Source organism: Epinephelus fuscoguttatus, linkage group LG6 (genome assembly GCF_011397635.1).
Source record: "Epinephelus fuscoguttatus linkage group LG6, E.fuscoguttatus.final_Chr_v1".
Lineage (NCBI taxonomy): Eukaryota > Metazoa > Chordata > Actinopteri > Perciformes > Serranidae > Epinephelus > Epinephelus fuscoguttatus.
Window position 1 is genome coordinate 11,980,152 of NC_064757.1, and position 23,734 is coordinate 12,003,885.

General features: G+C 40.7%; 1 protein-coding gene across 8 annotated transcripts in view; it reads left to right on the forward strand.

Moving 5' to 3' along the window:
• Window positions 1-23,734, forward strand: part of arvcfb (ARVCF delta catenin family member b) — a 322,620-nt gene that overhangs the window by 138,094 nt on the left and 160,792 nt on the right. For all 8 annotated transcript variants that reach the window (XM_049577961.1, XM_049577962.1, XM_049577967.1 and 5 more), the window contains exon 3: window positions 23,090-23,185. The gene's annotated coding sequence lies outside the window, so the exon portion shown is untranslated. The remainder of the gene's footprint in view (window positions 1-23,089; window positions 23,186-23,734) is intronic.

Below are 23,734 nucleotides of genomic sequence, written 5' to 3' on the forward strand. Positions count from 1 at the left end.
AGATTTCCTGTTGCCTCAGGCTGTAATTTCTGATCACATTTCACAGTGCTTCAATGATTAACCTACAGTGACCCACGGGGGTCAGTAGTCAAGTTTCTACATGTATATTTGACATTGCATTAAGTACATTAAGAACACAGTGCAATGCAAAATGACCTTCTAATTATCTGTGTGTTGTTTGCAATTTTACAAGCATGTTTCAACAGTTGAGGCAAAGCCAGTTTATTTATGTAGCACATTTCACGCAAAAGGCAATTTGAAGGGCCTTTACATAACACATAAAAGGGCATTTAAGATGAAATAAAGCCTGAAGTAGAGTTAAACAGCACAGAAGAAATACAGGCCAAAATGCAACCTGAGGTTTGCTGAAATTACCATGAAATACGGTGAAAAACAGAAAATGCATCAAATGCACATTGAAGTCACAAGATTTGGGGCAAGCGTCAGATCAGCTCAAAGTTTGTTCCAATTATATCGTAAAGCACAGAAGTATTACACAGGAAAATGAGGAGGTGCACAACGCAAAAGTAGTGAACTATTTTTATTATTATTTTTTTGCCTTGAGAGCCTATTTGTTTTCAACATTATCTTATCATCAGTGGTTTAAGAATTATTTTGATTCTGTACTTAAATAAAGTAAAAATTACCACAATATCCAAAATATTCCATTACAAGAAAAGTCTTTCATTCCAAACCTTACTTAAGTAAGAGTAGCTTGCAGAGGAAGGCTGTTATTAGTTAAATGTATTTAGTATCAAAAATATAAAAACATGTTTTGTAAGTAGCGTCTCATTCTGCAAAGTTATTAGTAGGAATTTGGCTGTTCTGAAATGTTTGCTTTTCTTTTTGTGGACTTTTTGTTATTGATCTGTCATGTGGCCATCCAGGCTGTTGTTCTGTTTAGTGTCTTGTAAGCCCATATGGGCTGGTCACCACTTGGTGCATGACACTCAAATAAATTCAATCAATCAGCCAATCAGTAGCTATAGCTGTTTAAGGAATGGTTTGACATTTTGGGAAATTCACTTAATGGCTTTTGCCAACCATTAGATAAGAAGGTTAAAACCACTCTCATGTCTGTCTTGTAAGCTAATTAAGAAGGTGGAGCCAAGAGACAGTTAGCCTAACTTAGCAAACAGATTGGAAGCATGGGGAAACAGCTAGCGTGGCCTTGTCAAATGGTGGCGGTTTCCTGCTTTCAGGCTGTATTGTAAGTTGCTTAACTATACCGTGGCTTGTCCCAGGCTCCTAGGAGGCAGTTTAGCCTTGCCTCCAATTTTCCCCAGTGGCCATTCGTGGTATTGCAGCAAAAATATCATTCTGCTGCCCAAAAAGCATTTCCAAAGACCATCAATTTAGGCATCTGTAAAACTGTTTACATGACACCCCCAACTGCTAACAAGGTCAATTATGACTCTTTCTATTCTGAATTTTTGATCCATGGAACTTTCCTTAAGCCGAGAAAACTGATTTAAAAATCTGTGATGTCATCATGATGTAAAGTCTATGAGTAGAGCAGGAATTGGGGGCCAGCAGGAGAAACACTACTGTGCATATTCAGTGGGTCGCATACTGCAGAGGTAAACCCGGAAGCTAGAAACTTGTTCTGGTGTATGCGCCTGGAGGTCTGGTATCTAGTTGTTGTTATTATTATACATCTATTTGCAGTCCTGACATTAAGACTGCTTTTTGTGCCCGTGCTAAGCTAAGCTAAGCTAACCGTTGCTTAGCTGTAACACAGATGAGGGTGATAATATTTTCATTTAACCCTCGGCAAGAGAGCATATAAGCATATTTTCCAAAATGTCGAGCTATTCCTATAAAAAAAATGTAGCGGATTAAAAGTACAGCATATCCAAATATTATTTGAAATGGATGTAAATGCAGAAGAAATGGAAATACTCAAGTAAAGTACCAGTACCACTAAATTGTTCTTAAGTATAGTACTCTTCCACTGTATGAAATGTAAAGAGCTGTTGTCTTTGTACCAGATTTAGGTGTCACTGTAATGTTTTTGAGACTACTTCCTGTATGTTTACAGTGTCTGGTGGTTGACGTGACTCATGTTTCTATTTTAAATGTGTGATTTAATGCATCGTGGAGACCCAAGGAGTCTCCTTGTTTTAAGATATTTTGGCAGTAAGATGGGCGGAGCAGCATGACTCAGTGGGACATCTTCGGGGATCACATGCAGCATGAACTCACCTCACAGCTCCCTGAGAGATAAAGCCTGTGTGAACCAGGCTGCACATCAGTATGGGTAATCACTCTAGCTCCAGTCATGCACCATACTGCTCTGTGCGGTGCTGTGCCCTGGAGGACGCCCCAAAATAAGATGCCTGAGTGTGGAAAACAAGGCGAGGGCATCTGCATAAACTGCGACTTCTGCACGATTCAACCTTGCAAGACAGATGCTGAGAAGCTGAAGGAGAACTGCAACCTCCGTCACTTCACATACCCTCTGTGATCTGAGCGCTAATTAGGAGTTCTTTGTTTGCCTCAACTTACATTTGGGATTTACACAGTCTGAGAAGTCTGTTGCACATTTCACTGTCAGCACTTTGATCAAAGTGATTAGAATGAGGCCTCCTGTCTAAGCAGGCATGCTTTCACTCCTTCCCAGCTAAGATATGAGCCTAATTTGTGTTTTGTTTTGGTGAACCCCACAGCTGCCGACTCTCAACCAGCTGAAGAGCCTCACAGAAAGAGGCGTTTCTAGCTGTGGGCGTCAGCTCTGATAAGGATGCTGTACATGCATCATTTTGAAATTGGATGGCCGTGTCCTTAGTTTGCCTTTATTTCCCCAGACACTTCTGTAATTGCCATTCCCAAAATGCTCTTTGATTACTGTTACCGTGTCGGGTGGCTATGTGCTATTGACTCCGTGTCAGGAATCATTTGGCTCATTTACTCTGCAAAACAATACAATCCCATATTCCAGAGCACATTGTCTGCCTGTTGTTTTTGAAAGCGTGAAGCATATCTATCTTTGTTCTGATTTGATTGTGGAAATATGATACAGTGATGAAAGCTGATATCCATTTTAAGATCTGTGTTTGAACTTTATCTTTGTTATCAGGAGCGTGATTCAGCTTGTGTGACTGGATTTCTCTTCTCCGTGAGTCTTGAATGACGTGTTATCTTTGCTCTGTTAGACCTATTTCACTTCCATTTGCACCACAAAGAAGCCCCTTTTTACTAATCAATACTGTACATTGTGTGTGTAATCACGTTTCTTGTAAAACATTGCCACAGTGCTGAAAAAGACCTTCCCAAACCCAAATGTGGCAAATGGCCTCCTTAAGATTCTGTCAATACTCACTACGCACCCGTTAAGTGTAAATCTTTGATTTTTAGCTTTGTTTTCTCTTGTTTTGTTTTCTCTTGTTATGTGATTAGACACTTAGTGAGGAGTTTCTCACAGGTGTTGCTGGGATGCGTGCCAACATCGCTCATTGTCAGGGAGACACATCGTTCACAAGCGTGTGGCAGGCTATCATTGTTTATGAATGAGGGCGGACGTGCACAAGTTCAATCAATGCCACTTACGTCCCGGCTCATTTCTTTCTCCTCCTCCTCCTCCTCCCCTTCCTCCTCCTGTGGGTCCCCTCCTCTTCCTCCCTCCTGCAGGTGTGGGATAACAGTGGCTTTGCTAATACACACAAAGTAATCCAGCTATTGGCCATACTTCGATGAGGGTCTTATTTGGATTATGCTGTTTACACATATCTTTGATACTGTGTACTTTGAGTCTCAATGTCACCATGAATAAACCAATTACTGGAGAATTGCCGTCCACCCTTCCTCATCTGACTGTGTGGTGGTTACAAGTAATAAATAGCAAAATAAGTAGAGACATGCAGCGTAATCCGCAAACATTCTGGCAATTTTACTTTTTGGCTTTCTGTTTGAAAAGAAGTCTGAAACTTTTTTTTTTTTTTTTTTTAAATAAAAGTAACTTTAGCAAACTGCCTAAAGGGATACTTTTTCAGCCAGCTTTGTATCATAACAATGTTGGATAGTATGTTTAAATGAGCTGTGGTAGACCTCCCTCCATCTCACCAGCACCCAGATCTCCCTGCTCATCTCCCAGCTCAAATCATGTCGTCCAGCGAATTCGCTCAGCTCCATAGGACTGTTGCTCAAACTACAGACTTTAGTTCTGCATTTTCATATGCCCGTCACCACAGACACAAATAGTACAGAGGCAGAGTCGGATCTTTCTCTCTCTCTCTGATCAAACTGTAAAACCAGTAGGGCTGTCTCCAACTAAGAATTATCCTAGGTGACCATTAGTCACCATTTAGGGCTATTAGTCGACTAGTCGTCAGCATGTTTACGATATTAATGTATTTATTAAATGATATATTCTCGGCGGGGCAACATAATGGTTTGAGTTCAAGATCTGAAGAATAGTGTCAGTAACATTGTTACACTGTGCTACATTACAGAGAAATACAAAACCATACTAATGAACCTTCATTAATATAGGCCTATATTTTATCTACAAGTGCACGTCACACACTGTGATTATGCTGTTGGCAAAGCAGTAATGATTGTGCTAAGTGGCTAATGGGTACATAGCTGGTTACATATTTCAGATGATCCATCATGTTTGTAGTCGATGAATGACAAGTGTTTGCCTGCAGAGTTTACGTATCACCTTGGGTTCGTCCTTCACCTTCTCAAAATGATCCCACACTTTGGATTTCCTGTCCTTCTAAATTAACAGGACTCTTATCTGACTGCTGGTCATGGTTACTTCCTGTGTCTGTCCTTTCAAATTAAATTCCCACATAGTCCAGTCGTATAGGTTTTGATTTATTTGAACAAGGCGCAGCTCGTAACAGAGTTTCATGTTTGTTTTTTGTTTTTTATTCTGCGACCAATGAAGTCTTGACGACTAATAACCTTTCTGGTTGACTAACGTTTGGTCAGCTATTAGGGGTCAGCCCTAAAACCTAGGCAGTGCTGATCAAATTCAAACCAAGATACTGTCACTGCATTGCCTATTTCTCACCTAAAATGTCTTCAGAAACATATTTTAGCTTGCCGTTTACCTGTAATTCCAGGTTGTTTATTACCAACAGCCAAGCTCACATTACATCACCAAACCAGCAGGTGTGTTTATTGGTCTGGACAGCCTAGTTTTATGTAAAGATCATATTTCCAGCAGTGATATACGTCTTTAAGACTGATTCAACCTCATTTTTTAAATGGTGTCCATAATTGTTTCTAAACTCAGTGACATTGTCAGTAAAGGCACGCACAAGACTAACTTTCATAATTGGGTATAATGTGTGTGACGCTACACCTTGATGAAGGTCATTCTGATGCTGCAGGTTTATTTCCGATGGTTCACTTTTGCAAGCCACACAGGATAGACAGGCTAAGTATGTTTGATGTTGTAATTAGCAACCTTGTCTCCCAGAAATTATGTTTATACTACTAATTTGCACTACCAAAATACATTGCAATGCCCCTGGATTACATTTTTCATTAACATAATGAGGAAATGTTTTCAATGAACATATCTTTGGACAACATTCACTGATAATGGGGTTTTGTCTTCTCTTGCACTACAATATACACTTGTGGCAAGTAAAGCATGAGTAAAGCTGTGGTAGGCAGTGTAATTGTGGCTTCATTAGGAAAAAAATGCATAATAAACTTCGAGCATATTGTAATTCAAGTGGAGGAGAAAACATTAATTCTGTGCTTCCTCTTGGCTCTGTTTTAGACTGTAAAAAATCTAGGCTATGACTTTGGCCAATCATAGGTCATTTTGGAGAGAGGGTTGGCTGTTCTTCAAATGCATATACACATGCACATCTCTTCAGTGAAAGCCTGATTCGGTGGTGGAGAAATCTGCAGAGAAAGTTGCTATTCAACCATTGGCAATGACTGGCTATGCTGCAAAGCAACCAAAAAGAGTAAGACGGACTCATCAAAGAGAGAGTCTAAAAGAGAGTCTAACAGTAAACAAAAATAGAACATTCGTCAATAAAGACAAAGCCATGGCGAAATGGAGAGAATTTTGAAAATCATTAAGCCTTCTGCTAACAGCAGCTAAAGGCTCACAGCTGTGACCTCAGGTTTTCATTTAACGTTAGCTAGAGCCTCGAATCAAAGCATATCCCCCGCCTCACTCCCTGCCAGCACAGACCACCTCACCGTGAAGAGAGTGGGCAGCAGGTCTGGAGCAGACCCCTGGTCAGTGGTTGCAGCAGTCCGAATTTTATCAGCACAGAGGCTGGCAAAACAATTCTGTACCAGAAAGCCACGACTCCCCGCTGGATCAGCAAACTATCTGTTGCTGCCATTACACAGATTATACCTGTTGCTGCGATTGGCCACCAGCCCGCTGTGACACCCAGCATTGGGAGATTTGCACTGGCTGAATTTGAGACACAACAGCCACCCGAGCTGTTGCCCTTTCTCCTCCTGGGGAAGCAGTCCACAGTGGTGGGGAATGAGGCAGAGAGGCCGCGAGGTGGCTAGCTAGCTAATTCTTGTCTTATTTGTGGTTTGATAAACACAGATTGCTGGGCTAGGAGGGACTGAGAAAATGGGCTGTGAGTAACTGTACACTGAAATAAGATTAACACTGGGTTCCTGTGAGAAATGTGTGCATATGCCTGTGGTCATCTGGTGGGAGGGGCTAATGACAGAAAAAGGAGATTAGAAGGCTCTAGGAGGATGGTTTACTTTCAAGTTCTGCCTTTTTAGAAACTGTTTATTTTTGCCTTTTCCACATTTCTGCAAACCTCAGATTTAATGACAGTACAAAGTAAGTATACCTTGAGTTTGAGGAGTCTGTTGTTTTCATGCTGCAGTAGCAGCAGGGTAAGGAGCAATGCATCAGTTCTCCAAGGACTGTCATCAAGTCATACACAGATCCATGTTGTTTAAATGGAGTTCTAAGCATACAGTATATGACTGTGTTTATCGATTCACTGTTGAAATAGGCCAGCAGCTGTTTGAAGTGCTTGTTACTGAGAGTTATGCAAACTGTTTAACACAAGACTAAAAGGCCATTTTATCTGTGTTTGAAGTCATCATTAGCTTAATTCATCCGGAGCCTGGTTACTTGTAAAACAGTCTGATCTTGGTAACCTCAGTTTGCATATGTGTTAATATATTCACTTAACATTTGAGTGTCATAAAATTTAGCCTCTTGCAGTCTGACTGTGTGCGTGTGTGCGCATGCGTGTGTGTGTATTTGTATGTGTTGCCAGGGCTCAAGCACAGTCCCTGTGAAAAGAGCAGAGATATGTTTTATTCCAGGAGGGGGCAATGCTCTGACCCCAGAGGGGAGCCGAGGCAGTGCAGGGTCAATCGAGATGTACCACCTCAGCTGCACATTCTGACAGACCTAATGAAGCTATTTGTAACGGGATTCTCTCCCTTCAGCCACGGCCCTGTTATCAGTGGCCGAGCCAGCTTGCTGCAGCAGAGCTGAGGCCAGCTCATCAGTACATTGCTCTCTCAGTGTCTTCTGGACGCTGAACAAATGATCACATTAGGCAGACTGGTTTGTGGCTGTGACATTAAGTATGTTTGTTACAAAACCAGATCGATTATTCGCAAAGAACATTTCTGTCAGTGTTATAATCAACACATCTATTGCTCCAGTTTGGGACAAGATGCATCTGTGGTAAATAACACCATATGGTGCATTCATTAAAACAGTGTAAGTTAGTTTTTTAAGGGCTTTTTTTGTCACTTTGGGCAATACAATTATTTACTTCATTGCTCAGAGTTAGATGAGAAGACTGATGCCACTCTAATGTTGCACAGTAAATACGAAGCCACAGTGAGCAGCTGATTAGCTTATCTTAGTGCAAAGGCTGGAAACAGCTGGGGGGAAATTTAATATGGTAGCACTAGCACACAAGTAGTATAGGATTTCCCTGTTAAACATATGAAGCCAAATTGTCTCTTTAGTACATTATTATTGTTATGAACACACCAGACTATGACATTTTCCTGCCGTCTGTTTTCATCACCACTGACGGTTAATAGAGCTGGGTTTATAGTCATGTGCTAAAGGGGTTATGGCATAGCCACAGCCACAGAGCCTGAGCACATAGCTGATGCACACTTCTTCAGAAATGTAACTGCATGTCTGAGCTACAGCAGTTACAGAGAACACAATAACTGTGATTGGTCAGCATGGGCTGCTTGTTGTCTCCAATAAGTTTATGATGCCGGGAGATTGTTGATAGTGAAGACAACATTGTCTGCTTCTTTTCAGAAACACATCTAGCAAAATCATCTCCTCTGCAAACTGTCTGCTCAATGCATTTATGGCTTTCTGTCACAGTAAATAAAAGCACTTCAAGGGACAGTTCCCCTTTAATCAAAATGGCATTTATTTCTCTTAGCTGTGGTGCTATTTATCAAACTAGATTGTTTTGGTGTGAGTCACAGAGTGACATCTGCCTTCTCTCCAATCTATTGTAACTACATGGCACTCAGCTTGTAGTGCTTAAAGTGTCAAAAAAAATACATTTGACAAACTCAACAGCAAAGTCTCTTTCCAGAAACTATGACCTGGTTACTTAGGATTATCTACAGACCTCGTTGTGAGCAGTTTCATGCAGGAACCATTTTCTGTCTACCAAAGCACACCCACCAACAGTATCACTGCACAGGAGGAAGCAAACATCTACTCATGGATGAAAGGCTTGTGCTTGTGACAGCATGAGATGTAACATTAGCAGGCTCAGTGGTTCTAGGTGAGCTAGCAGTAGATACACACTTCCCCCTGCACAGTGATGAGCTTGGTGGGTGTAGTTTTGTAAAAAGAAAGTAGTGAAACTGCTCACTACAAGGTCTGTAGATTACCTTGAGTTACCAGGTCATGAGGATCATTAGGATGAACTGTTGCTTTGAACATAGCCATTGCATAGCATTACTCTCCTACTCAATAGTGAAAAGGTTACAATATGACCGTAATCTAATTATAAGTTCAAATATAAAGTTTAAGTGCACCTTTGCTTTGACAAGAAGTTTTATCTCTCAAGGATATAATTATAAATTTAATGGCATTAAGTTTTCTGAGGTGATTCACATCAACATATTAGTAACCCCTGACCCCTTAAAAGCAGTTTGTGATATGTATGTTTGTGTGTTCCCAGTATTCAGGTCTTTTTTTTGGTGGGGTCCATGCCTATGAGTCTCTGCTCATCTCTGAGATGTTAATTGCAGCTCCCAAATCGCCTGCCTGCTCCACCCCATTGTAGCCGAGGAAGCACTGTTTAATCACCCAGATAGCACTGGGAAATTCTTCCGGGCTTTGCACAGATTAAGAGGACATTACCTTGGAATGAGCGAGAGAAAATGGTCTATGGGTTTTTAAATACTCACTGGAGAGCCTCAGTCTTATAGTCTTTTAGATTTGCAATTTTCCTTTTGCCTGTATTTGTCTATGGTCAGGCTTGTCATACTTCTTATTCATGCTTTACACACACTGACACCCCTGAGTTGCTCTAGAGCAGGTGCAATTGCGCTTTTGAAGTTAGGTGCCTTGCTCAAAGGAGAAGCTGAGACGGGAGAGTGTTGCAGTAAAAAAGCTGCACTCTCCAGGCCTCCGTAGAACTCCCAGCAATATGCCAAGTAAGATGTTTTTGATCTTCCACTCTGGCAAATTCCCTGAAACACTTTTTCTTGTTTTTCTGACATTTTGTTGCCGCGTCAATTTGTTTTTGTTGACGACTGTTAAATTTAGGATGAATTTCTGTCATGCACCGATGCTGAAGTCTTTTTCGGAGCGCTCGAGGTAACTTCAGGTCTTGCCCATCAATGTCAGGAGGTGTTGGCAGTAGAAATTACGCCTGCCTGCCTGCCTCTCTCTCTCTCTCTCTCTCACTCTTATTGACTTCTCTCTGCCTCTGGATCTCTCCTCTCTTTAACGGTCTGTTGTTTGCCAGTGTTGATGCATGTTTGTCACACGATGCCTATCGCACAGCAGCGGCCAGTTTCCATCCAGCCCAATAAAGCTGCAAACACCAGCCAGAGAGCACAACAAAGGAAGGATGCAAATCTTTACAAAGGGCATTTTTTGGATTCATCAGTCTGACTCTGGTAAACACTATCAACAATAGCCTTTTTGTAAACAAAATGACCGGTAGTAGAGAAAAGACTGTTTTTATTTCCAGAATAGTTAATGATTCATGTGGGTAAACAAGGATTTAATTGTCTCTCAGTGTGCAAAGCCCTCACATTTGATGTTAAATTATAGCTATAAAACTCTGGGCAACACTGAGGTGCATCTCAGTGCCAAGCTGGCATAGACTGTGGGACCTGCTCAATTTAAATCTGGACTGGATGGAGGTAAGGCATGGTGACATTGATCTGAGACATCTCAGAGGAGAAGAGCATATTACTAATATTGGTTTCAATTTCATTATTGTAACTGGAGGTTTATGATTTCATCTCAGAAATGTGTGAAAAACCTATAATACTCAAAGAAAGAATCAGTCATTTTTATTCCTGAAAACACATATCACCTTTGTTTGACAGCAGTGACATTCAATTCAGCTGAATCTGGGTTAGATTGATTTGAGGTGTGACTCTGCAAGCACGCTCAAAGGTAAAAAGGGAGTAGATGCAGGGTTTTGGTCTGAGACTTTTTCATCAATAGTGGAAGGTGCAGAGCGGAGCAGGCAGGACTGAGCCGAAGTGTGGGGAGTGATGGATTGAGGCTCCCTGTCTAGCAGAGTGACGGCTCAGAGACAGCGTGTGTTACCCTTCCATCAACCCCGCTCTTTCTCATTGGCCTTCCTACTTCCTGCCACAGCCCCAGCATGCACATAGAGAGAGAATATTGATACAATATAAATGAGAAGGTCTTTGTGGTTCTCCAAACTTTTCATCTCTCCCTCCATCACTTTCTACCTCTGTGGGGTGTGCAGTGGAACTGATGATAACAGCACAGGTGAAGTGGTGGTGGCTAACACAAATACTTTAAACAGCAGCTTTCTGAGACAAATCTATGTCCATAAGCTTTCAGCTAGCCCTCAGCCAGATGAGATCAATTTGCAGTTTAGAAATGTTTTTCTAACTGAAAGTATTGGAAGTGGGGAAAAGTAACTTAGTATATTTACTCAGTTACTGTACAGTATTGAGGTTGCTTGCTTGTACATCACTTGAGTATTTCCATTTAACGCCCCTTTATACTGCGACTCTACAACATTTTGCTGACAGCTGGAGTAACTAGTTAGTTTTAACAAAAAATATTTTACATTTAAAAAAAAAAAAAAAGTTAGTGGACTTTCACATCTACATTTGATGTGTTAGGTATCTTCTTGCATCTGTTGTTGATGTTCCGAGATGCCGTGTCAATTAACGCTTGTTGCATTGTGTCTTTTCAAAATACACTTCCGTTTTCACAAGAAATGTACAGTTTCTGCTTGTTAGATGCAAACAGTCTTTTTCAAAATAAACTTACATCATTGGTAAAACACCTCATACTTGCGTTTATTTCCTTCTGCAACAAAAGCATGTGGTTAAATTTAGGCAACAAAAGCACCTGGTTAAGTTTAAGGAACAAAAGAATGTGGTTACATTAAGGGAACAAAAGCACATGGTTAAGCTTTAAGCAACAAAAGCACATGGATAGGTTTGAGGAACAAAAGCATGTGGTTAGGTTGAGAAATAAACATCACTGTTTAGCTCAACATTTACACAGGAAGTGAACAGCAGCCTCCCAGGTAAAAGTCCGGGGTTTGCTGAACCAATCCAGCTCCCCTCCCACCCACCCACCCTATAGGGACTTTCCAGCTCCTCAAATTGTTGTTAATGGCAGCATTTCAAACTGATGCAACTGGCTGTGTTACAAACTGGTGCACCTTTCGCTCTTGATACTATCATAACGCCATGGTCCCAATCATATTAAAATAATGCAAAGTGAAGTTTACTATTTTTCCTGTTTAAGTCTTCCTAGGTGAGATTCATCGTTGTTGCATTGAATTACTCATCGGAAATATGCAGAAGTCAAAATAATTGAATCCAAGACGTCTGGAAGTCTCATAAGAAGAATTTTCTTTCTACAGGAATGAAAGTTGGTTGTGGGCTAGTAGTGTAATCAATCGTGACAAAAAAATAGACACAGGGCCCTTGTGAAATGCTGTAGCCATTACTTTTGGTATGTTCTTCTAGTCTCCAGTGGCCAGTTTCACTCCAGTTGAGCTGCCTTTCCGTTCCAGGTTCAGGAAATTGGGCCTTATACTTGTGTTTCTAAAAATAGCTGCTTTATTTTACCAGAAATGTGGTGGTGGCCAATTACATTTGGCTGAATTCCCTTCCTGCCCCGGGGGAAAGTGCAGTTGTATCAAGAGCCAACCCGTCACTCAGTGACTGTTTGAGGCTTCCACTGATTAGTAATTGCGTTCTCGGTCCAAAGCTTTCTGAAGTTTCTTACATTTAGATGTTATATTTTGAGATGTAATTACCACATTCTTTTTTGTGTATGGGGGAAGGGGGACAGAAGTTAATTATCAAGGCTGACTTCATGATCTGTCAGTAACTGTCAGTGTCGGCACCAGTGGTGACCTTCATGCTGGAAGTCCACTCCACACACACACACACACACACACGCATTTTCAAGCCTGACTTCGCATGAATGGCTGTGTTGTTGTGTGCTTTTTTTCGCCAGTTAACTGCAATTAGACTTAGGATTGTCAACAATTAATCAGTTGTTCTCCCCTGGAGTTTTTATCCGCTTGCTTCTGCTAACAATATGTCCTTCTTAATTACACAGTAATGGGCATAAACAAAGTGTTTATTGTTGTGTAATGAACTGTGGCTCATAGCAGGAAAAAAACAAGAAAGGGAAGCGTCTCGGTCACCTTTAATTCAGTGTTGTTTGCAGGGATGTAATGCATTGCTTTAATACACCAAAGTGAATTTCTGGTCTTTTTTCATTTGCAGAATATCTTTTATCAGATGTTTTAGACTGACATAAATGGTAACAGCTTAAAGCCTCTGTATACACTTGTATCAGCCAGGGTCCATTAAGTGAAATGTCTCTAAATTAATGCTTTTCTGACAGTGTAATCCATTTCTGTCCATATCAGTGTTTGCATTCGGTTCATGGTTTAACCACGTTTTTTTCATACATTCAGTTGTAAGACTGTGACTTGCATGGTGTAGCAGTGCTTCTCCTTACCACCGCTGCAAGTAGACACAGCTGATAACATCCCAGAACAATGTTTGATCTCTTCACGGCTTTGACACCTCCAACACACACACACACACACACACACACACACATACACACACCTGCCTTCTTCTCTTCCCATCCCACCGTCCCTCTCCCCTACTTCTCATCCTCTGATACCCCAGATAAAGTCTTCTGCTGTCTTAGTGGCTACGGATGATGAGAGGCGAGAGTTTCGGCAGGCTGCGGTGGTACACATTACATAATTGACGAGTGCAGGGTCGAGGCTGCCCGTCACGCACAAATCCTGGCACGGATCTTTTATTCAAAGCAGCAGGGCGTGCAAAAACTCCTCCTCAGCCAGGCTCTGTTGTTCCATCAGGGAGACTGATCCTCCATATGGTTCATACGATGCCAAGGGTGATGGGGTTGAATTCACAATCACCCTCCCTGGGGGTTGACCTGCACACACACTCACTCACACACACACCTAAAAGAGTTCCAAAAATCTATAGTCTGTGCTTCAATCATTCCTCACCTGAATCTTATCATTCAATCCCGCTCAAACTGAGATTATCCGATATGTCAGCGTTATCATTCAAGGCTTTATGTTACCTACCATTCATCAAACTGTGACAGGATTTGTTTTAGGTTGGTGCGATTAATCATTTTGAAGGAAAAGGTGTCAGCTCTTTCCCACCAAGATTGGATGACTTCATTTGTAATCTACTTTCAACAGCGGAGCATTATGTTCTTTATGTGGAAAATTATGATGACTGATTGCCTTCGCAGACAGTAAACACTGGAAAGCAGAGACTTGTACTATTGTACTAATGTTACTACAACTTCCATTACCTCATAGATTGATATATCAATGTAAACTTACAGTTGATAAAATGTTCTGACTCACTTCACCTTGTAAATGTGATTCAGAGTTTTTGTCCCCCAGCTGACAGAGTCAGAACTCTGTGTCAGAAGAGACATGAGTGGCCTCAAGCAGCGGACTGAGACGATGCTAACAGCTTTCTTACTGTGCCAAAGGTCTTATTAACCCCTGTGCTCTGACCAGAGCATCGGAGAGGCAGAGAGGCAGAAAGGTAGCTCTGTATAAAGCAGGTTATTACTTTTTACTGCTCTCTTAGGGCACAACAAGGCAGAACAGAGATGGGCTGGAATGAATTAGCCCATATTAAACAGAATTAGACAAACTCAGCGCGCTCTTGGTTTGGGATATTCGCTTCTGTCTGTTGACATTAGTGTGTTGTCATCAACACGATAATAAAAACATTGCGATTTGTCGTAGAAATGAATGAATGACATTCCAGTTCTCTATTACAGGACAAACCCTGCAAATGTTTGTCAACCATTAGTGAGAACGGATAGAAAGTGTATTAACTACACTATAAAGCTATGCATGCAAATAATAAATCCAATCAAATTCTCTGTGCTTATCTAATAACACTGATGCACTTCATAGCAATTTTTAAATCTAGGTTGTATGCGGGGTGCTGTAATTCGCGAGTGATGTAACTCTCTCTCTCTAATGCACTGTCTGTCAGAGCTACATCAAATGACTGATTCATAATTGATATATTATCTGAATTCTAATTTTTATACAAGTAATATTCATACTGGTTTAAATAAACAATTTGATCATATTTTCCGATCTTTCCTAAGCAACTGTTTTGTGTGAAAGGATTTAAAGTCCTTTCCTTAAAAATAGGCCTGTTGTCCTACAAAAGATTAAATACTTTTCAGTGTGCAATATGACTATAGAACTATATTCAAACAAACATTATCACTGTGTGAAAAAGCAAATGCCACCCAGTAGGGCCGTGATCACCTATTTGACATGTGGTTGGGGGGTGGCTTGGAGGACAATTTTCTACCCAAGACAAATTTTTAGGAACTTAACAGCTAAACAAATGATTTAAGAGCATTTTAAAGCAAAAATCTTAGATGACAGTTTCTCAATGTTTTGATGACTGAGCGTTGTTTTAGGGAGCCAGCATATGATTGAGAGCTGCACAGGGAAAGTGTACACAGTGACACTTGAAGTACCATTTTTATGATATTTTTTTATGACCTAGGAACACTTTAACAGTGATATAGCCTATGTAACACTCATATTACATTCTTGTTTACCACTCTTTAATAGATAATACTACATAATACAAGAACAGCTAATAACAATAATAGCTTTTTTTTAGGATGACACTGCATGGTTGCCTGACGTAACATAACATTTTATTCTTTGTATTTTCTGTCAATATATTCAAAGGGACATTTCGAGTATATTCGATTCGAATATTAAAGGAGGATGTCTCCTCCCCCTCCCATTATATATTATAAATACTGCCTAGCCACCCAGCGATGCACATAATCTTCAATCAGGCACATGTAGGTATTTGATTAGCCAACATATTTGTTTGGTTGGGCAAAGATTAGGGGGCGTCAGATATTGCTTCAGAGTAATGGATCTGATACTTAATTTAACCTTTCTGGTTTGTATTTTAGTGTGTAGCTGGTGCCTGCTACTTTTTTTTTTAAATACAGTTGTGTTTTTATTGGCAATGCACAGTAAATGTGCATGTGCAAAGTCTTGGCCGTAACTTCATGGTGAAGCCAAACTGTATACAGATGGAAGTTTATTTTAGGTTCATTTAATGGCTGAATGGACTGCGCAACATCACATATAATTAACTTTATATAGCATAGTAATGCAAACATTCATCTCACTCTATCAATCTCCAGCTGCTCTTGAGACAGTGACCATATTGGCTGAGTTAAACCTCAGTGGGCGTAGCCAAATACGCTTCACAAGTTAATTTAGAGCCAAGTGACAATGTTGCATAGCAAAGAAGGAAGCTTGCAAACAAGGCAGTGTCCCAGTTTCCCTGTTCATGCATTATCATGGTATTACTGGTTATGGGAAGTTAGCAGGCTAACAAAGAAGTTTACCTGAATAGCTACAAGCTAGTGTGGCTAGCTTTTGCTGAGATTTTATTTGGCCAGACTGCATTTTTTCATCAGGTAGCACAAGGCTGCATAACTGAACCTCCAGTCTGCCACTAGCTTCACATTAGTCTCTATTAAAAGTAAAGTCACTATGAATGACCTTCAGTGCATCTGTAACAAGTTCAGTTTCCTTCACTTCTTTATCCACATCCAGACTGCTGGCTTCAGTTCAACAATTTAACAAGCTAATGGGTTTCTGCAGACATTTTCAACCCATTGTGGTTAGTTTAATCAAGGCTGTGTGCTGCATTGTGGGATATGATTTTACTTAGAACAAAGAGGGGGGAGTCTTTTGTTTCTCTGTTTTCTCAAAGTATTACTGGTGTCAATAATTTCAGTATTTGTTTTTCTCTGGAGAATCTGTTATAAGCTATAGAAACAGGGTCAAGGAGTACAGTGGGGCAGGATGGGTCCCCATGTTGGAGTTATAATATTCATTAGATGATAATACTGTACCAAGGCTGTGGCTTGTGGATTGCATTACTGATCACCGTCTGCGTGTAATGAATCTGTAACAAAATAAACTTTCAGCAACCTGCTGAAACATGTAAGAAAACCTAAAACTGTGCACAGTCCAAAGAACAAACAAGCCAATCAATTTCTCCTCCTTCCGCTTGTACCCTTCAAACTTCTCAGCGAGCTCTGTTACTTTGTTTTGGCAGGAAATCATTCTCTCTTTGCCAGGGCATTTTTTTCAATCACGCTTTCTTTATTTACATCTTGAAAAGCGGTAAGTTCTGATGGGGGCAGAATATTTTTTTTCCTGTCTTAAATGAAATGAGCATTAGCCAAGGTCAGCTCTCTAGGAGTGCACGGAGTTCTAAAACCCAAAGCGCTCCTCTTTTTCGCATGATGCAAGCCCGCCTGTTTGTCTGGACTAATGATGATGGACTGTAATTTTCTTTTGGAATATACAATTAGCTGTTGCTCTCTGCAAACACAGCCTGCACACACAGGAGGAGCATTTGCAGCACAATGTGTCTTAGTTCTGCTTTCAGCTGCACAATTACCTGGAAATACCAGGCTGTCAGGGGATTCTGTCAGTGCACAGAGTGCTCCAAACCAGCTGCAATAGGTTGCAACTTTTTCTTTTTTTATTAGACTATACAGTGAGGAGAGAATGAAGAGAAGAACAGGGCAAAAGAAGAGAAAATGGATGACATGGAATATGAGTCATATGCAAACCTGAGGCACAACAATACTTCATCCCTTTAGCTGCTGAGAAGTGCTCATATATTAAGGTCTGTTGATGCGTGTATACAGTGGGGCTTCTTTATGGCCCAGTTGGCTAGTATACAAAGTAAGGATGCCGTCATCCTCTTTGTTGAGCACAAATCTAAATCCTTTTTCCTTAATGCATTTAGACAGAGTACAATGTCTTGATTTTTGTCTTGTTTTTGCATCCTGTATTCTATTAACAGTCACCATTGGTTTCTTTTATGGGAATAGTTTGACATTTTATGCTTATTTGTTGTCTTGCCGAGAGTCATGTGACAACATTGATACTGCTCCCATTTCTGAGCATATTTTGGACTTTTAAAAATCAATTCTTGGACATATCTTCAAACACAAAAAAGTGAGTGATATCAATCTTCCCATCCAACTTTTAGCTAGAAAGTGAAACTATATATTTCCCAAACTGTAAAACTATTCCTTTAACCATGACCACAATCTTCCCCTAAGCCCAAAGAAGTATTTCACAGATAGAAAGATAGTATTTTTACACAACTGAGCTGTCTATGCAGCAGGAAGATGCAAAAACTTTTGAAATTGTTGCTACATGACCAGAGAAAAGGGCTGTGGCATTTGTTTTTGCTCAAGAGATAGAAAGCCTATAACAAGTAGGATGCACTGTGCTGCGCCAGACAGATAAAACCCTTCTGCTGGTGGGTGACATAATGCAAGCTTGTTCATTTTCACACAGGAAACAATATAGTGGCTTGTTGGGAACAAATTATTTCAAAGTACAGTTAAACAGTGCACTAAAATATGTTTCCGAAAACATTTTAGGCGAGAAATTGGCAAGAGTCTTGGTTTATATTTGATCAGCACTGCTTTTGTTTTACTGTTTGAGCTCAGTTTGGTCTGGGTTTGAGAAACCGAGAGGGAGAGAGGGGTGGGTCTCTCTCTAAATCTGCTTGGTGAAAATCCACCAGATGACATGTTTATGTAAGCTGAGAGATGAGCAGATGAGATGTGCCTATCTGGGCACAGGTAAGATGGAGGGAAGTTTTACACATACTACCCATATAGTTATGATACAAAACTGGTTGAAAATCAGCAAAGTCTCTTTTGTTAGGTATACTGTGCAGGATTTCCCTAAAATACAAAATACAGACTGCTACAAAAGTAATCCTTCTTAGTTATCACTTACGACCCACTACACATCTGTGGCAGTGTATTTATCTGCAGAGATCTGTCTGCATTTTCCTGTTTTCCTCCTAATTTGCTGTGTTTGGTATGTTTATATGTGTGTGTACCCCCAGCCAACAGTGTTGTGAGGCTGAGAATTTATAAAAAGGTAGCAACCAGGTGCCAGACCGTAAGCAGCAAGCATGCAAGAGGAAGCTTTGAAAATCGTGTATGCAGCACAGTAAAAACACAAATATAGTGAGGCGAAACTCCAAGCGGACAAAGCTCATTCCAAAATGAGAGTTAATCTGGAGTTGGCTTTCACTTTTGCTGGCAGCGCTGTTCACAAACAGTAACCAACAATGCCTGCGTAGTATATCTTTAACCAAATTGTTTAAGGTGCCCAATTTTAACCAAACCCTTCTCACAGAGGTGGCAGATCATCAGTCTGATCATCAATTTGCTGCCTTCCAATCAATTTTTTGTGAAATGTGTTTTGTGAGACATTATCAAATGGTGGCATCCTGACAGGAGATTAGAAAACACTGTATGGGTCATTTGAAAAGCCATGTCAACCTGTCTGATTTGTCATTTTGGTTGGAGGTATTGTTGGAGATTAATTCACATGCACAGCAGTTTTGCATAATTTATATTTCCATTTTGATTTTGATTTTCACATTATCATTTGGCATCACATCTACATAGTCGATCAGATAATTAGTCAGGTTGCTCACGACATTCTCAGGTAACCTGTATACACAGCAGACCTATGAAATGACACCTTTAAGCATGCACGGATACACACACAAGCGAAGTCTGCTTATCCACTTGTTCATTTATATGTGACTGCAGTTCTTCTATGCAAGTGTGCAGAGGCACTGACAGCTGAGGAAAGACCTTCATCAGTGTAGCATTCCCCAGACAGTCAGCCCTTCAGTCAGTCAGTCAGCGAGTGAACCCTCGCTCTGCATTCATTATTAATCACAGAATTACACTGGGGCGCTCTCCAAACGATGTGGGTTGAAGGGGGACAAGTCATGATAGAATATGCAATTGTCTGCATAATGCACAGCAGGTGAGGTATCAGGCACCGATATGAAGCGCAAATATTGCATGAGGGCTCTGCAGTTATTACTGTCGAATGATGGTGGCAGCATCAGGGGCAGCGGTGAAGGTTGTCAGCACAGAACCAAGAGCAGAGAAAATGCATCTGAGTGGGTGCTGTGTAAATAAATGTGATTGAATGTTGGTATGTCAGTATAAAAATTCTATCAGCTTGAGGCATGGCCACTGATTTTTTTATATCTTCATCTACAGATGGAAATGCTTTGTTGAACACACAAGCTTCTCTTGTTATCCAGATTTTACTCCACACAGCTGCCTAACACAGGTCTCTGAAGCAACATGACCCCCAATACTTGAGCAATGTGTCCACGCTGTGTCAGAATTGGCCATTTACCAACACCTCTTTATCCACAGGAACCCTCCACTGCCACCCAGAATAATCACAGTCTTGACCTGTGATCAGCTCCGCAGGATCAGCTGGGAGGTTAAGTGCCATTAGCTGAGGGTGGCGGGAGCATCATTCATTCAGTTATCATCTTCACTAACCATCAGTCTTCCCATTCCCAAACCAGCTTGTTGTGCTGCTGTCCTGTCAAACCAAAGGAAACTCTCACTTACAAGAGCATTGCATCACATTAAATAGAATAAAATGTGAATTAATCAAAGCCGTGCTGTGAGCTGTGACTGTGCATCGAGATAATCCCCATTCAGGAGCGATGTAAGGGCTCGTCCAGGACCAGAGAGGGAGAGACAGAGAGAGACGAGGTGATAACTAATGCGGCCGGGCTTAGCTTCACCTTTGATGTTTGTACCAGAAATCCAAGGTGCTCAGAGCCTATCTGTCCTTGAAGTGAACACAACCAGGAATCCCTGGAGAGGGCAAGATATTCTAATCCCAGAGCCAGCTAAAACCTGGAGAGGAAAGTTGACTTTGTATTGATTTTTTTTTCTCCCTAACTCACTGTAGGTGTCTTCTGATCACAGTTAATGAAACATTGCATGGCTTCACTACTCACTGATGCATATTTGGCCTGAAGTCAGAGCTGCATCTGGAGATACTTATCATGTGGAGAGCTGACTGTACATTAAAACTTAAAGCAGTGGTTCATGTTTCTGATTTTAAGCATGAATTCATGCAGTTTAAACTCAAGAAAGATTGGTTGGCAATTTTTGATGTTTCAAGTTTTCACAAGGATGTTGTCTTAGTGTCAGTAAAGGAAGAGCTGTGATAAAAATTTAAGAAATATGTGTTCTTCCACATTTCGTCTACTCTGCAGACAAGGTAATTTTGCTCTCAAACATTTTTTATCAAGTCTGAAACCCATCTCTGCACAACAGCTAATAATTTGAAATGAACTGCTGTTGAACTCATTTTGGGAATTTTAGTTTTTTAAAAGAAATATACCACTAGAGCGAAGTATTGCTTGAAGTATGAGGCAATTTTTAAGAAACCATTACACTCTATTAAACCCATAGTCTTGAAATGAAAGTTGGCCTGCGAGGAAGCATGTGTAAGGGTGCGTTTGATTTCATCATCAGTGACACCTTCAAGGTTGCAGTCGATCCAGCGGTTTTTGCTGCCAGGCTTTTGTTTCTCCAGCCATCAAAGGCAGCAGAGCCACTGGACAGGTTGGCGTGTATGGCAGAATGATTCATCCCATGGTATGAAGTATCAAAACCAATTTGCACTGCAGTATTGGACACTGGTCTCTCTCTTTGTGTGTGTCTGTGATGTCTATATTTCTGAGGTGGTGCAGAGTGAATACTAAGGTCAGACTGACATATTGGTTTGTTCAAAGTATCGAGTATGTGTTGCCTCATTATGAATAATCAGATATTGGCCAGACAAGAATAACTGATCAGACTAGTTCTTTATGTGAAGCTCCTAGTCTGAAAATATCCTTATTACTGCAAAGCAATAAATGCTGCCATATCTCTTGTTGCATATAATTGTATTGTGTTATAATTACTATCTTGGGTTTCCTTGGAGAATATAAGTTTCTGGAGAAAATGGCCTGAATGTTTTGTTTTTGAACATCAGCCAGCACCACATAAAAAAGCCTGTCTGGAGAAATATGTATTAAGAAGGGACTTAAAGGTTGATACAGGACTAGTGAGCCCAAGTTCCTCCAGTATGCATACTTGAATAGCTAAAGTCCTTGCTGCCATATTTTGGACCAACTACAGTTGTTGGAGATCTCTGGCTTAAACTAAGCCCAGACATAAATAGAAGTCCAGGATTTCTAGCCCCACATTTAACAGTGTTCCCTTGGTGTAGTGTTTCCATGGTGTAAGGGTTAGCACTCTGGACTCTGATTCCAGTAATCCAAGTTGAAATCCTGGTGGAACCTTGTGTACTGGAAGTGTATTTGTTGAGATGTGCAATGTGTGTGGTGTGTCACACATGCAAAAATATCTCTCTAGGTTAAACAATCTTCACACAGCACTTTCTGCTTCTGTCTTGTACACAATAGAGCTTACACCTGTTGGTTGATTGGTAAGTAAATATGCTGTCTGACCAATTTCTCATTGGTTGGACATTTGAGGGTGTCACTCTCCTAAGGCCGTGTGTCCAACAAAGCGTTTTTCCTCCACTGAAAATGTCAGCTGAGATGCCTTAGTTGTCTCTTGTTGCTATGATACGGAATATCTGCAGAGGTAAAACTGTGAGCACAAGGTAGAGTACCTGCTCTGGATGAAAAGGAGACTGAAGCATGTTGGGAGAGGATGGACCCACCAGTCTGTGTGGTTTGTTGTTGTTGTTCAGCAGTGTAGTGGTTGGTCTTTCTGGTATTTGTCCAGACCCTGAGTGGACCAGTGTGTAAAAACTCTGGTAACCAGAAAAATCGACAAACACGCAGCTCTCAGTGCAAATATGTATATATCTAGCATTTTCATATCCACCCTTTACTGTTTATTGATATTCATTTTTTATACTACCACTAGCAATATGTGCACTGCTCTGCACTTTACTTCTTTTTGCGCTTTTGGTTAGATGCTGAACAGCTTTGTTAATTCAGTACTAATTGTCAAGGTTAATATGGATCAGCTGAATGGAGTTGGGAGGGCCAAATAAAAAGATCTTTTTTGTAGTTTAGCTGACAGTGATTAAACATCCAGGAGTTAATGAGAGTTGCAACACTGCCATTATAACCAGGTATTACAGGTACATACAGCAGGCTGCAATTAGCATAAAAACGACAATTAGATTTGCAAATGATGTCCTCAAAAGGAAGAATATAAAACAAAAGCAGTGGCCCTAAAGCTGAGCCTTGTGGTACACCACAAGTGATGGGCAGTAGAGGATGAAACAATACCTACAGAGAGGGCACTGTGCTTGAGAGTACAGCACCAGCATCAGATTACAGTTGTGAACCCACTATACTGTATATGTGTGTGTCTGTATTACATAAGAGCCCTATATTAATAATGCACTGTCAGCGGGTTGGCTGAATACTTATTTCCGTGTCCTTGTTTTTTTTCCCACAGATCTCCCCTGGTGAACTGAACAAACGAGTCGACTCTAACAGAGCTACGCCTGTCCTCAGTCTACTTGTGGTCTGACGGCACTCACCGACATCAAAGGTACCCCCGCCTCTCTCTCTCTACACCTCCAGCCTCCTTTAATCACTTTGTTCAGCTCATCATTGCAGTAATTACATTTCCTGACAGTTTTTTTTTTTTTTTGGTTTGCAAATCCAAGACTTCACTTTCTCTGTTATCTCTCCTCGAGGGAGCTTCACTTCACTTCACTTTGTCGCCGAGTTGCCTTGTATGATTTTTATTTCAATACTTTCAGGAGCTTTTTTTTCCTCCAGGAAATGTGTTCTGATTTCAATAATTCTCACAGTTGAATCAGCTCAGGTAAATGTCAGTTGAAAAGCGGTCTTAGTTCTCTTCACAGTTTTTAGTGTGTTTTACAGTTGAACAGGAGAGGACGTTTGTTCTGGTCCAGTTTCTAAAGACAGACTCAACAGTGTAATTGCGTGTTTGAAGTCTGTCACCTGTTGAAGATACAGCCTGAGACACTTAATTGCAATTTGGTTGCTTAGGCGCTGCAAAAGACTTTCTCTTTTTTGCATGCCTTTGCTTAAACTTGGAGACACTCTTTTCCTTTTCTCTCTTAAAGACATA